This window comes from Corvus brachyrhynchos, unplaced genomic scaffold (assembly GCF_000691975.1).
Source record: "Corvus brachyrhynchos isolate BGI_N302 unplaced genomic scaffold, ASM69197v1 scaffold61, whole genome shotgun sequence".
NCBI lineage: Eukaryota > Metazoa > Chordata > Aves > Passeriformes > Corvidae > Corvus > Corvus brachyrhynchos.
Genome location: NW_008236478.1, coordinates 5,104,287 through 5,121,137, shown reverse-complemented (window position 1 = coordinate 5,121,137; position 16,851 = coordinate 5,104,287).

Genomic DNA, 16,851 nt, shown 5'->3' with positions numbered 1-16,851 from the left:
TATGCAGAGGCTGCTGGATGCCAATTATAGCACCACTATGACATGGAGTGCAGCACTAGCTATTGACAAATGTGTGTACCCTTTTCACAATTCTTTACTGCAGAAAAAAAGAGATTTCCACATATTCTGAGTAGGTCCCAGACTGCTCAGCTGGGGTTTGAGTTCCCTTCCTGGGATTGTGGATTCCTTCTTTGTCACCTTGAGTATGGCTCTTCAGCTCTCTGTGCCCTGGCAGAAAATGTTTTTCTCCTTGGAAAGCATAGAGCTATGATGGTGGATGGTGGGCATTATTATTGCTGTATAATGCAGCAACATGACTAAAACGAGGTCTTAAACATTGTTCAAATGTCCCTGACCATTAACCCTTCTCCTTTCAATGTTGCTATCAGACTGTCCTGACACTAGGAAGAAGAGATTGGTGTGTACAGGCTAAGCCAGTGACCAAAACGCTGTTGTCTGCAAATCTGTACCAACAGCTCTATCATATTAGCTGCTTGAATCCAGAGCTCTGTTTATTTTCTGTGCTAGGTTATCATCAGTTATGTTCTTGTAGGTTCCCTTGCTGTGCTAATCACATTAAGCACTTTCCAAAAGTGCATTGAACAATGACACTAGCACCCAGCTTGGATTCATACAGCTTTTCCTCTCAACAGGCAAAGAAATGGAGCCATGGAATTGTTTTGGGGGTGGTGAAACTTATGGTGAAACTTTTGTTTCTGTTAGTCCTTTACACACATCATCACAAAAACCCATGTGTTTACACGTGTTGTACTTTAATTTGAATGTAAAATTATGGTAGCAATATCAGCTGCCTATTAAATTGTCAGAAGAGTTATACATGGGATTCATTGAAGGGAAGGTGCCTAGGCTTACACAAACAATCAGCCTGTTGTAAGCAGAGCTGTGCAAGAAGTATTATATATCCCATATATGCACCTGGAGGGAGGTTTTGCTCTGCCTGCTAACTATGGAGGCACAGGGTGTGGCTTTGCCTGGCAATTCCAGAACAGAAGCATTTTATGGTAGCAGAAAGTGAAAAAGACAGTGGGTCAGACAAAAGGCTGAATGGTTTCTCAGAGCTCCTGTGCAACCAGTAGTATGCACAGCATTTAGGCAACATTATTACTAGTATTTTATCTGGCTAACTGTTTTCAATTCAAAGTGCATGGAAAGGTAAGGAAAAATGTCAGCATGTTATGGGCAATTTGTGGTATGTATTTTTTCCAGATGGACATTCCATCTTGTACATGCCAATTATGATGTAGGCTGATCCATTCACAATTATGGGTGACTGAGCACTCAATAGAAGAATTGCATGTTGTTATTAAACAAATGGTGTGTTCTACTTGCACCTGTATCTGAAAAGCTGGATAACTTTTAATTTAGGATGTATTAGGTGTATATTGGATACAAATACCTCCTGTAGTTTTACATGACAATGGTATCCACTTGGCATCCTGATAATTTAACAGTGTTAAATTCTTAGGAAGCATTTTTGATCATCAGATCCTTTCCCTCACAGAGAGGGTGGTTATTTTCTACATTATTGAAATTGTATAGCTTTCATTCCCCAGGCTGACAGTTTCTACAAGAGGCCAAGGTTATTCATACAAACACGTTGCAGAGGAACACAGAGGGTGTTGCATCCTTTTCCTGACCAGCTTCTGAATGTTAGCCTGTCCTTGCCCAGTGTCTACACCATGCAGAAGGCTTTTGCAGACCAAATTGAAGATAATAATGATAGTGGTATGACATCAAGATAGAATTGTCTAGTACAGGGACCATTCAATGGTAAGTACAAAAGCAAGGCATAATTCAGAAGACAACCTTATTTGAGTTGATAGTAAAATTCCACTTGAATTTGAAAAATCAGGCTGTATCTAGCCAAAACATCTTGTAGGACTTCCCCAGCCGCCCAATCTTTATGCAGGAGCCCTATAAAGAGACCATTCTTATTTATTTTTTTACTGTTTAAAATTTTATCATGGCATCTAGGAATCTGTAGCATGAACTATGAGTCTAAAAGAGCATTTTCCGGCACATCTTTGTTCTCAATAATGTAGAAGTCTTGAGGGCCCTAGATGCATTAATTTCTTACTAGATGTGCTCAGGGTGTCACCCAAAAGAGAGGAAATAGCAATGATGTTTCCCTTTCATGTAACTGCCTACTAATGGAAGTTGCCATCCAAGACATAGGAAATATGAGTCATACCTTGGCTGGGTGACACACTTCACCCCCTTGCTGCGAAAACACTCCTAACCACAGAGCCTCCAGCAGCATGGTGGAGTGCTCTGTTCCAGGGCAGAAATTTGACCTTACCTGGAATTGTGCCAGACCATGATTATAAATATTCACTGGTCTGGTCAGGAAGCAGGATGCTATCACAGGAGTTGGAGTGCTTCTCTGAAAGTGAGGGGCTTGGCTGTACCTTTAATGACATTGTGCATCTTTTGAAGAAAGCTTGATTAGGCTGAGGATGAGTTTGATGTCAGTTTGGCTACCATGTTGGTAAGATGGCTACACAAGTGTGCAATTGGTGTGTTCAGCTCTGCTTTACACAGTGCCACCTGCAACCTTAGCTCTGTATAACCCAAACTTTCTAATGATGAGTGTGCTTGATTTTTGAGAGAAGAATACTTCAAAAGATGAAAGTTAAGCTCCTACCCTCATTCCAAAGGCTCAAGTTTTACCCTCCATGATTTAGTTGTTGTTTCTTGGGATGACAGTGTAGGCCAGTCCACTGGGGAGCATATTGCCCATTGTAGTCCTGGGAATAGTGGTTAAAACTGACAGGAGTGAGGCAAGAAACAGCAACACTGACTTAGTGCAGAAATGCTCAGATTTCCTAATGGACTATCACCTTTTCTGTGCCTGAATGTGAACATTGTCCACTTTATTATCTCTGTCTGGAAAGAGGAATTGAATAAAAGATAGTCATAGACCTGAACCTTTCTGAGTGATTTATCAAGTAGTAGGAGAATTCTGAATATGAGGGTTAAATCTGGAAAACAGCTGTGTTATGAACTGAATCAATGCAAAATACAAATTCCTTGTTCTCTCATACCCTATTTGGTTTGTTCATTTTATTTCAATGTAGTAAATGGGGATCCAGTTTTGCATTCCTTACTCAAATGCACAATTAATGTAAAAGAATCCCCTTGTCTGAAAACAAGTTGTGAAAGGTCTGAGTTAAAACAGCAGGACCAGGCAGTAAGTCATACACTGCAGAATAATAACTTCTTAACATAATATCATCATGTGCCACAAAAACTAGAAACTAAAATATTCACACTGACCATAAAAATATCTTTCTACACTTCACCACATCCTAAGGTATGTTTTCTTTTGGAAGTAATGTATAATATATTCCTACCATTACTATTGCTTGGTGAAGTGGTTCTTGCAAAGTTTAATATCTGCTGATGCAAGGTGGGGGGAGGAAGTGGAGGGAGAAAGAGCTTGTTTCTAAATTTTAATTTTGAGAGAAACTATATAAATATGTCAATATCTTACAGATATTATTTTACAGATAGCTTTATTTTGGCAACAATGTGGTAATTTTTAGATCAGAGCTAGTAATTTTTATCAAAAGAAATGTATGTTATCATAGCGCTGCTCTAGAAAAGACCTTCTTTGACACTGCTGTTGCAGGTAATTGGTATCTAGTCACAAAACCCATTCTCAAACTCGGTCGTAAAAACAGGTATGTTACTTGCTTCCACTATTCTTGAGGGAAAACTCTCCTTCAATGTCCCTTTTCTAATAGTTAAAACCTTCAAAATCCAGAAAAAAATTGCTCTGAGCTACATTATATTTATTCTTGCACTAATTTGGTTTTAAAATTAATAAAGGTTTTTCCATTTTGAGTATAGAGAACCATTCTAGCAGACTTCATTCTATTTCACCACACAAACCTTTTCATTCTCTTCTCCAGGGTCCTGTCAGTACAGCAAGTTTTCTCTTTGGTCATTCAATTGTGAACAAAGATGAATTTAAAATATGGGCTAATGTGAACAGTATTCCAGATGAGGCTCGAACAACACCTTCTCCAGTGTTATGAATATTTGCCTATTTCCACTGGAAGTGCCTCACCTCATATATTCCAGGATCACTTTTGGCTTTTCACAGCCATATCATGTTGGCAACTCAGTCTTTCCATGATCAGGTAATACCTCCTGACCTTTTATTTTTCCTTCAGTGGTTTCCAGCTGATGAGAATTATTAGTCTCATCTTAGTCTAATTTTAATTCTTGCTATTAGTTGCTAAATGTTCCCTTTATACATTACTTTTCATGCCACTAGCACACTCCTGAGCGCCATTCTCTTTTGGACACCCTCTTGACTTCTTGCTGTCTTATGAAATGAGATGGTCACAAAACTGATCACTGAGAAATTACAGTAGTAATTTCTCACCTAACCACTTCTGACCAAATATTACTACTTTTAGAACCTCCCCCCTAGCAAAATCCTCATCCACCTAATAGCTCTCAGTTCCTACCTTCTCTACCTTAACTAGCAACACTTAAGAAGCACAGCACCATGTGCTCCACTGCAGGCTTTTTCTGTGCTCAGAAATTCTGTTATTTCTTCAAAACAAAACACCATTAAATGCCTCATCTAGTCTGATATATTTGCTATGAATTCTCACTGGTAGAACTGAGCTTCGTATGTCACTTCTGTACAACAGCCTACGAAATAATCCTTAACTTGTCAGGAAAAATTCAAGAAGTATGCATTTCAAATATGAAGATGGTATTGTTAACAGCTGCAGCTTTGTGATACATCAGTGCAATATTCAATAGCTAATTCCTCCCATAACAGTGGGGATAGAATGCAGAAGTAGAATAATACTTTTTAAATGCTTCTCTGATTTGATTTTTTTGTCTGTTTCTCCACTGAGAATCAAAATGATTAAATTCTTTCAAAGCTGATGAAAAACATTTTTGTTACTACAGTTGTGCAAATAATCGTATTTATTTATTAATCGATTAAATCTTTAGAATACAGACCTGGCATAGTTGATCTGTCCTAACAGAAAAACATGATTCAAGAAATATTAATATTCTCCTAATTACATAGAGATGACATTTATACTAATGCCTTCCTGTATAAACAAATGCCTTGAATTCTGTATAACTTTATGACTTTACATTTTTTTGAGACCTAGGTCTTTGTAAAGCACAATGGAATTGAGAAAGAAAAAGAGGAATTTTCTGTTTCTTGTATGCACAACTTCAAACAGATATAGTTACCTATATAAAGCTATTTATATACTATTGGAAAAAAGATAGAAATAAAAGTAGAGAGGCTTCGAAAAGTTTTCATGCTTGGACTCTCTTGTAAAATACCTTTTGTAATTTGTATATTAGCCATTCTTTTAATAGTGAAAAAGATTCATAATTCTTCAGATATAGGTTCCCAGTTCTTGTTTGTTCCTATATATTTTTAATCAATGATTTATCATTAATAATTTTTTGGAACAGGGAATAAGGAGGTGGTTTGGACTCATATTTGGTCAGATGACAAATACATGTAGTGAGGCACCAAAATCTTTTCTTTACGAAAAGGAAAGAGCTCATGATAAATAGGCTTTTTCTCCTCCCCAAAAAACAAACCAACCAACCAACCAAATAAAAAAACCAAACCACAAAAAACCCCAAACAAACAAACAAAAGCACCCAACTACACATTTATAACTTCTGAAATCCAGCTAAAAATGATAAGAAGGTAAACATTTTTGCAGATGACTTCAGACTCAGACACCTGGTTTTGAACCACAGAACCACCTGTGCAGTGTTAAACATGAGAGGAAGGAAGTACAGCACACAAGGTAAAAAGTACAGGGTGAGGCAATGTGATGTATCCCTTAGGTCAAACAAGAGGCTGTTTGTAAATGACCCTTCTGAGGCAGGGTATGACTTCCCAAGACTGGAGCTCTCTACAAAGGGATGCATAAATAGCAGTTGTTCACAGCAAGGGTTATACTATATGGCTATTAGAGTGAATAGAAGCAACTCACTTCTTGCCAATGACAGGAAATAAGGTCAAGCAAAGATAACAGGTCTTTGAATTAGAGGTTTTCAAAATATTAGTCTTACGCCTTTACTATGGAGTGAACGAGTGGTTCTCTTTAAAATGTCCTGCTTCTGAAACTCAGGGACATTTGAAACCAAGCGTACGAAACAGCAATCATGAGGTTTTATACCTCCCTGACCCAGCCTCACTTACTGCAGGAGGCAGTATATTTAATAACGTGGTCCCTCTGAATGCAAATAATTTAAAAAGGCAGCGGAGGGATTTTGGGATGTTTTGTTCAATCTGGATGTTCTCTGCAAAAAGAAAGGAGAAGAAATCATGTAGTATGTCAGTGCTGTAATAGCACTGTTAAACATCTGACTTGCTTGAGAAAATAAATGTTTGAATAACAGCATCTTGTTTACTATTAATCCTTAATACCTGTATGTGCTGCAGAAATAGTTATCTTTTTCCATAATTCCTTAATCAATTAACTACATAATCAATTTCCAGAGTGACCAAAGCCTCAGCTTTCTTCTTAGGCATTTGATAAAGGAAAATTGACCTTTTCCTGTTACCTGTTGCTGAAAGTGAATCATAAATCATCATCCAAAACCAATCATTATCATGTTTCACAATGCAAGCATTTAATATCAAAATTTGTTAGGGAAATAGTTTTCCAATGATTTCTAGAAGCTTAGTCTGAGCTACTGTCCTCTTATCTCTTCAAATCTTACCAGGTATTTTTTCCTGTAAGTCATTTAAAAATGTAAAGCAACTGGATCTGAGATAGAGATATGAAATTAAATCACAGACACAAAGTTATGATAATTTAAACTCTTATGTACACATATCATGTTCAGCAATCAAACAATAAGTGAATCTATGTAAAATTGTTCCATAACGGGATGAGTTCAGTAGAGTGGGTTCAAAATTAGTGAAGGTTCCAGCAACAGTGAGGATATGGACAAAAGATGACAGAATTTTTTTTTTGTAGCACCTCTAGTAAAATAGTACATTGTATTAATTTTGTGTTGATATTTTGTAGTCAAAAACAGAAATTAAAAAATAATCAAACACCAAATTACTTCTTACACGTATATAGCTGGAACAGCTTTTGTCTTTACTGTGTACATGTTTCCTACGTTTAGCAGGTGTGAAATTTGATTTTGTACATATGTTGTTCTTTCAATAAAACACAAATCTGCTTACTGCTAGCTAAGTCATTTCTGAAAAATTAGTAAATTAATGTAGCATAAACAGATAGACCCCATATTTTGTTCTAATTTGTGTACACATTTGTGTTTCAAGTCAAATTGATAAGGAACAATGGATAAGGCAATTTATTTTAAAATAATAGTCTTCTCTGTTATTCTTGCAAGAAAGGGTAAAAACTCTTGATGGTCACTAATGTGTTAGCTGGGCTAAAAAAAAAAGGTTAAACATCCTTTCTTATTATCCCTTAATCATGGGCAATTTCATTGATGCAAGGGTTTCATACCTTTCATAGGGATGCCAAAATGACCCATCTAAGTATATCAGCTGCAAGGCAAGGGAAGAAAACAAACTTCACACATTTGAATTCCTTTTGTAATGCTGCAGCTCCTCCTTTAAAATGACAGAAAGCATATTTGCACTAGGGGTTTGCATTTAAGTGAAAAATCTTTCTCCTTTTATATTGTATGCTTTGTTCAGTAATAAAATGCCAGTGATGTTAATTAGATAGATTAAGATTGTTAAATGAGCAAAGTATTTGTTTCTGGTAAAAATGTGCTGTTTAGGCAGAAGAAACATGAAACATTAGAATATATTTATTAAAAATAATGATTATAGGTACATTTTGTTCCTACATTATATTCTTCAGTTTACAGAGTGATCTACAATCAATAATGAGATCTGCAGTAAGGAAAAATGCTAGAAATTATTGTATTTCAGCTACATTTCAAAGACTGCTCTTTTGAAACCATAATAAGACAATGTTATGTAGTTAAAAATGTTTTCTTCATTACCATAAATCTCTTTAAATGGTGGGAAACAAGAGAAGGTTGTAGCCCTCATCAGCTATATCACATCAAAAATCTAATTAAAATCTGAATATTCAGCAGGCAAGTTATGTTAAGGTATAATCAGGAATAGTGGTCAGCTTTTCCCAAGGCACGTGCATCCAAACATGCAGTAGCAACCAGGATTGGTCACATTGCCTCTGCTACTCATCCGTATCTCCTGACAGAAATCTCCTTGCCTCCAATTCCTTTCGGCCTGATTGAGGAAGAGGTAGAGGGAAAGAAAGAAACTTCTTTTTGCAAATCAACCCCTGGCTTCTTGTTAGAAATAAGGTTTATTCTCTCTTTTTTTCCCCCCATTCTATTTTCACTTATTTTGAAGAAAGGATTTATTGTGTTTTCCTTTAAACAATATGCAGAGTAGGATTAGTTTGACAATATATTCTAGTTCTTTGTGTTTATGTGTATATATGCAAGATTGTCTCTCTCACATTGGTTTTTTTTCTATTCTTCATTAATTTTAATGATTGTGTATTTCTACCATAAATTCTGAGCTCCCTGAGTGGTGCTGATCTCTGAGTGGCATTTGGTTTTCTTTCTTCCTTGTGTCTTTAACTTTTATTTAAAAACATTTAAGAAATGGTGCCACGTGTCCTTGTATTTGTCCCCTTGAGTTATTCCTTACTTGCCATTTTGTCCAAAGTTCACTGACTCTGCTCAGTCTGTTATTCATTCATTATTCCACAAAGGGTGGCATTTTTCCAGGGTTTGAATAATTTTTTTAGTGACTGTTTAAAATGAAATATTTTATATGCTCTTGAGAGGTTTGCAGCTCCTCCACATTTGCCATCTGTACCTGGAGATGTATTAATTGAGTGAGCAGGCTGTGTTTCTGGGTGATGACTACACAGACCTCAATCATCCTTTTGCAATTTTCATTCCCAAATTAAGAAGTTTCCTGAGTAGCACTATTCGACATGTATACTGAGATTGGTCTCTCCTGTGTAGAGCCACCACGAATGTAATACCTGAGTACTGCAGTCCCAATGCATTTTCTGTACGTTTTTCTTAGTGAGGAAAGTGTCATTATTCCTGTTTCACATATAGCTCAGCATGCTTCAGTTTATGACTGCCTGCATATGTCAACACAGATTTTCAACTCCTCAACTCATGTCCTAACTGCTGGAGTTCTTGTATGGTTACTGTGCTTTGTGTGTGGTTTCTAACTCAACCTTTTAAAGGAAAACTCCTAAGAACACAGGATCCTACATAGTCTGAAATACCTTAGTTTTTGGATGAAAAATGATTATGCATCATTTTACAAATTTGATTACAAACTTGGGTCCTTCTGCTTTGTCATATTTTCTGTCTATACAGGTCCATGGCTTTTTTTTCCTCTGGCTTTACATGTATGGACTTTCTCTGTCTATTGTAGCAACATTCAAAAACATTAATATTGTATCTGAGGTGCCTGCTGAGCATTTCCGACACTTAGCCTGGGAGGGGCACACATGTTAGTAATGATATCTCCAGCTGCTGCTAAATAAATCATAATGCCATCTTAAAAACATTGACAAAATAGAACCAGATTCCATATTGAAAGCTGGCCAATCTTTCATATGAATGTCTTTCGCAGAAATTCCTGGGCACCTGTTATAAGACTTACTCTTCACTTTTAATTAAAAGATATCCAGAAGTATTTTTATTAAATACCTAAGCACATATGGTCATCTCTTTTTATCTTTTGTTTCTTTTCCATACAGTGTAAAATCATCTGCCAAGCATTGTACTCTGTGCAAAGTTTGTGGTTTGAGGGTCATGTTGAAATGGGGAACCAGAAAGATAAAAAAATGGGTGTACAGCTATGAAACTATGTTTGTATATCCAGTACAGAAAATGCAGGTACTTCTCTTTTATTTGTCTTGTGCTGCTCTCTAGAAATGGAAACATAAAAATAGAATAATTTCCTGCTGGAGAAGCACAAGTATGTTAGAGAATAAGTATTACCCATGTTTTAATAATAAGGAATGAAAACATACACGGGATAGGATTTTTAAATAACTCAATGGTACTTCCATATTTTTTGCATATAGGTACCCAAATGAAATAAAATTCATCAACATTGAAGGTTGCTTTGTTATTTTTCTGGTTTTCTATTCTATGGTGAATGGTTAGGCTTCTGCCTTACTGCGTAGGTTTTTCTTGTAATGTTCTCTGCACTTTGTCATCTTTTATTCTGTATTACCTGATTTTTGTTTTCCCTGAAGCAAGCTGCACAGTTACAAAATTTACCACCAGCCTGGAGCATTCAGATTTACTGGTAACTCTTAATAGAAAGTCTCCATGTTCCTTTAGTGCTTTGCTTTCACGGGGGCTAAGAAATCCTTTTTAATAGTCTCTTTCAGAAATATGACTTCGAGGCAATTTCCCCCTGTGTATCTGAAAGCTCTGCAGAACACAATCTGCTTTCAACACAGGTCTTCAGGCAGTCATGTCTTTTAATCCTGCTATGAGTTGTCCTTTTGAAACAGTATTTTCCTATTGTTTTAGCCTAATACCATAACATAAGAGTAATGGTTGTTGTCATAAGATGAAATAAATGAGACTCTTAGATGCAGACAGTGGAGAGAAGCATACATAGGCCAAGGAATGTACTTAAACCATTGGCTGTTCTGCACAGTGGGGTGTGCTCAGAGGAAACCAACGCTGTTAGTATTAACCCACCATTTTCAGTGCATAACGTTCCTGTCATGATGAAGTTCTGTGTCAGGCAAGAGCTATTAAGAGCAGACTTAACAACAGGAACTGGTGGAAGTTTACTTGTATATGTTCTGATAGAAGTCACCAGTGACTAGTATGTACATTAGTTTGGAATGATTTCAACACCATGTGTGTATACAAACGAAAAATACCACAAAGAATCTTACATTGGGGTAGTGTACCACGTATCTGTTAATTTAAGCTTTGTAGAAAACATTGCCAAATCAGGAGGCCCTACATGCCTTTTGCTTAACTTGCTGCATATATTGCCTAACACCTTTAAGAAACTGTTAAAACACTGCTAATGCAAAGAGAATCCCTGACATTGTGTGCCAAGTTCAATGTTAGCATGGTTTACAGTCTATTTCCATGCCCACAGGGCTAGAAATTCTGCCCAAGGCTATAGGAAGGGTGTAATCTAGTTTGGAGTGACTTAATATGAGGAAGGATGTGATATAAGTACTGGATACTAGAAAGTAATAAAGTATTTTAGATTAAAGGTAGAACTTACAGGTTTTTATTTTCCAGTTTGAATGCATGCAACGGAATGACAAGAAGTCAGGGGTTTTTTGCTAGTTTTTCTTAAGTTTGTTCCCTTAATCTTGTTCTTTAAGCCATTATGCTTTGTTAATATCGCATAGGTAACCATCTATATTTTAGGAGCATATTCTGTTCATTAGTCTCTTTTCTTTCAGTGAAGTATTCAATAGCCAGCAGTTTAATTGTAAGCTCACTTAAAATACATTGATAGTGTAAAATAAAATAAATCTAGAGCTTAATCTAATGGATAAACCACTGAGACTATTAAAACTGTTCCATACAATAAATAAAAAAGGGGAGTAAAAAGAGTCTGGGAAATTGTCATACACAAACTACGCAAAACATCTCATCTGCTTTCTGGCATTAACCCAGCTGAGACCTAGCTACCATGTAAAAAACAGATTAAACTAACATCCATCAAGGTGAAAGATAATTATTGCTTGTGTCAGACAACACCTGTTTTTGCAGCATTCCTCAACTGAGTTAAACTAGAGACATGTTGAAGTTTTCCACTGAATTTTACATTTGACAGTTGCCTGAAGCAATTGTGTCTGTGAAACACCTTCACCTCTTCCTTTGTTTACTTTTTGGATAGACTAAAAATGTTAAAACACTAAACAGAAAGTTTCAGAAATTAAGCAGCAAATTCAGCAGCAAAATATGTAAAGTTTTCGATGGACATTTATTGAAAAGTGTTACAATAGTCAGTCTTTTGTGAGGTCTGCATACAGATCTGTTGAAAACATTCATTTGGTAATGAGTTCTGCTTACATTACTCAAGTGATTACATTACTTCCACTTGCTTCAGTGGAAGTTTGCAAAAGTTCAAGTAGCAGTTCCTAGGTAATGCCGTAATGTACTCCTGCTACCTTTAAGCAACACTGCATAGGTTGTAAGGCAAGATGTTCATCCAACTGCATAACATAATCTGTATTTCAGGCACTAATTTCACAACAAAGTTCTTCTTCAGTTGTGCCAAGACAGCTTAGAATCCATGGATCAAAGTGGATTCTGTTACATGAAAAGCAATGATACCTATGAGCAGTATAGCTTTCACAGGTCAGTTCACAGAAGGATTTGGAGGGGTTTTTTCTGGGTTTTTTTTTCCTTTTTGAGAGACGTAGGATAAAGTTTGATTTTGTGACAATCTTTTGAAATAGACCTCTTAAAATAGAACTTATTTTTCCACTATGTAGAAAAAAACCATTGAAAACTCTGTGTCATCAACTACTCTATAAGGTACAATCTAATTTGATCAGGTTAAATACTAAATACTGAGGTCCAATTCAGGGTTTAGGTCAGATAAGGTGTTCTCATCAATTAAAGAAGGGTTTGGGTGATATCTGATAGAAAGGCCAGGTGGATGATTATGCTAAACAGTAACCCCTAAATTAATTTGATTCGAGTATGAATACGAAAGGTGAAAGTAATGGAGCACAAATCATGCCATTAAAAGCAAACCCGCCAGCACACTGTAAACTATGATAAACTGTGTTCAAAAGGTAAAGAAAACCCCTCTGCAAAAAATGTGCTTCCCAAGAGAGAAACACAGAAGTCCATAGAAGAGAATGAGCAGAGGTCACAGATGTGATGTTTATTGGGGCAATAGATCCAGAGGCAGCACAGCATGGCTCATTGCAAAAGGAGGCAGCAGTTAACAGTGTTTGGTACTAGCTGCTTTTAATGACAGCTTCTGAAGATTGCACACAGATTTGAAAACAAACATGGTAAGATAGAGAAATGTGAAACAGATAAAATGTATAAGCCAAAGGCCCTAAAAGAAAAGCTACTGCTACAAATAAGTTGGGGTAGGCAGTTGTACCAGTACAGATAAAAGATGCAAGATCATCTTGTGTGAAATCTTTGCCAAATGATCAGGCAGAGAAACTATTTGCGCTACCTCATCTATTCTTAAGAGTTCTATCTGAGAGCACATCAGAGCAGTATGGTCACAGCAAGGGCAGGGCTGATACCACAAATAGAGGTTTTGAAGAGACTCCAGTGGTACCTTTTCCATTGAAAATTCATTTGCAGGGCAGACCCTGGCCTACAGAATATGTCCTTAAGAGAGTAACCATACTCCTGAGAGAATTAAGAAAGTGGAAAACAGAACAAAATCAGTAAAGGAGACCACAAATTGGCTAAAGTCAATGATCATCTCACCAGAAACTTAGTGACCCGTAAAGATCCCTGAGTTTTTATCAAGATTGTTATGCAAGAGCAGTGTTAGGTAGTGACAGAGGAAGGACAGTTAGTGACAAAAAAGTATGAATATTAAATAAAAAGGATGCTCTGCAAAAATCATGGTCTTGCAGTGGATGTCAGGATGACCAAGAAAATATTTCATAATACTTTAGCAACATCACCCCATTAATTTTCTAACACTTCAGAAGAACAATGGATGAACAGAGACCCAAATGTAACTTGACAGTACAGTAACAAGAGGCAGGAGCTAAGAGTATGCAAACAGTAGGATTGTGTCTGTGGAAAGTGTTTTAGAGATGGTGCCTCTATAGAGGGTGAGGTCAGTGGAGAAAGCTGTCAATTATTTGAGCTGGAAATCTACATTGCTGTGAACTGTATTAACAATACAGCTGGTACTGATTACATAAAAGCACCACAGGAAATACCAGAAACAGTAGATTTACTTCGGTTTAAATGTATGAAAAATACATCTTTGTAGTTGTAGTGGTAACTGTGGATGGTTTTAGTGCATTTCTTTACGTCTCTCTTAATGTATTGATCCTGTACTTTAGAATGATTGACTTAGAGCATGATTCACTTACATCAAACCTAACTGAATAAAAGGTGTAATTGGTGATTAGAGAAGTGCAATGAGATCAGTGGGAGGAACCAAATAATTAGCTTCCCCACAATATTTTTCAGAGTTTTGTATTTCAGACAAATCTGAGCACAGACCTAACACACATTCTTTCAAATCCTAGCCATAAAAACATCGTTATGGTTATAAAACATAATAGTCTTTGCCCTGGAGTTTGTAGACTTGAACTATTTCAGTGCCAAGACTGTATTTCTACCTGTGTTAACATTTTAACTTCTACTACTGTCTGAAATAGTTCAAAACTGGTAGAGAAGAAATAAATGCCCAGGGCAACATACAGTCTGAAGAACAAATCATTGGGATTAGCTGCCAAAGAGATGATCACAGCTGGAGTCTGGTCCAAGGAACTGGTCTACAGACCACATGCACCAGCTGAGTTCCATGTAATAAACCCTCACCCATTTGTCTGCACAACAACACATGCTCAAATTAGTACCAGTGTTGACCATGGTGCTATATTTAACTTACAGATTTTTCCTCATCTGTGACCTCTAGATGCCTACACAGGTAAAACCTTTGAAACTCTCACCCACTCATATCAGCTTCTAACATGTCTTTTTTTTCTGGTGTTCACAAATTCAGTTCTTCCCCATGAATTTCTGCTCAGCAGGATAGCTAAAATATTGTTTTCCTAGACTGTTATTTTATTCACCTGTCTCACAATCGTTCTCTCCACAGTCTAAGTCAGCAGAAGTGATTCTTCTTTTAGGAGTTTCATAGTTTATATAATCTTCTCATTCAGCATCTAAAGGTTGACTCCTATTTTTAACCTGTTAATGACGCCAGTGTCTATTTTCCACTTGTTACATTTTCAAAAGAGCACTGGAGTGCTCTCATCGATATATTTGGCAGAAGCTCCATTGAGAACTTCTAAAGAAATGCAACCTATTTATCTTCATTGCCCTTAGATACAATGCCTACAAAAAAATTGCCAACAACAGACTGCTGGGGTCCTGAGACGCCTGCTCCTCAAGCTGATGAGTATTGTTCTGGTGTTCTTTTGTAAAGCTCTGTTATAATTTGTGCTCTTTTATTTAGTGGTATAGCTCTTTGGGGCATGGACTCAGGAACTCTTTCTGCTTTGCGTTTATTATGCCTCATTGCTAGGGCCTGCAGAGTTGCCTGTAGAAGAACAATTAATAACACTAGTACAAAACTTGTACACACAACAGTCCATAAATGGAAATATTAACTTCTGCGTGATCTACTGGCTATCTTGAATTGCCTTGCTACCCAGCTTTCTTCAGCATCAAGCAGGGAGATTCTGTTTGATTAAAGATGTCATGTCTAAACAGACTTTTTAAAAGCCTGTGGCATTCGCTGCATAGTTCCAAGCACTGTACTCTGCACTCATTAGCTACTTTGCTTCTGCTTAGTTCAGAATTAATAAAATCGGTCCCATCCAATTTCAGTGGCACTGTTTGCTTCTAACTTTCTCCCTCCAAATCTCTTAAAAATGCATGAATCAATGCAGCAGTCTGACAAACCATTTTAGGAGCTGATTTGATTGATGCTTCTGTAATAGGTTGCCAGTACAAGTCCTACAACAAATTAGAAAGAAATGGGAGAGCAGGGGCACTCGCAGGGTCTACAGAGCAAGGGTCAACTTCCTAAGTCTCACAGAGGATTCAGTACTTGGGTGGGGGAATGGGTTTGATATACTGTTCTGAACTTCCCAGAAGAAAGGCATGGGGATCTGAGGGATTAAACACATATTGGTCATCCACACCTGTCATTGTGAAGGTAACAGCAGCCTCAGGGGTGCTGGCAACAAAATCTTTCCTATCTGTTATCATTCCAGACACCAGAGCTAACTTTCTCTCTGGGTCACAAAATGGATGCCAGCAGCCACTCCCCCAGTTCAGAGAGGGGCAGGAAGCAGCACAATCACTCCCCTATATTCGAGATGAAAAGAAATTCTCCTTTTTGCATGCCAAAATGCTTGACTGGAAAGCTATGCCCAGCAAGGCTCACTTAGCAGAGCCTCTGGCAGCAGCTTGAAAACCGTGGGGTAAATCTGTGATGGTGCAATTGCAGGGTGTGCATACTGCACCTGGGGTCCAGGCTTGGGAGGGTTTGTGGTTCTTGGCAAGGGAATGCTTGGGGTGTTCAACAATTGGGCAGGGCAATGGAGAAACTCAACTTTATCTCTTGGAAAGTTCAGAAGTTTAATTCATAGAGCATCTGGGGGGTCAATTTAGATACTTCATGGAGAATATATAGAATTGATCAAGTGATGATTTAGGTGATTATTTTTCTGATCTCTGGTAAGAATATAATTAGTGGTGTGTACAAAATGTTATTGCTTTAGATCACATCCCTGTCTGGAATTTCAGCTCAGTGTTGCCTTTCATCAGTGACTCACTGTCAGCTACTTCATATATTTTAGGAGCGCAGGCGTGTTCTGAAAAAGAAAATAAGTAAATAATGATTAAGAGGATCCTCAGCCATCACCCTGGTTAGGAGGGAGGGCTGGTTTCAAGGCGCAGGTGGCACAATCTTTTCCAGGTGACTCTGCTCAGGCCTCTCCAGCGCCGGGCTCGGGGCGTGCAGGGGCGGCCGGAGCGGGTCCCGGGGCTGGCGGTCCCGTCCCGTCCCCGCTGACGGGCTCGTTTCGGCGCTGCCTTCCCCCCGCTGCTGCTCAGCCGGTGCCCCGCGGGCCGGCCCCTGCCAAAACCCGGCGGGGGTGG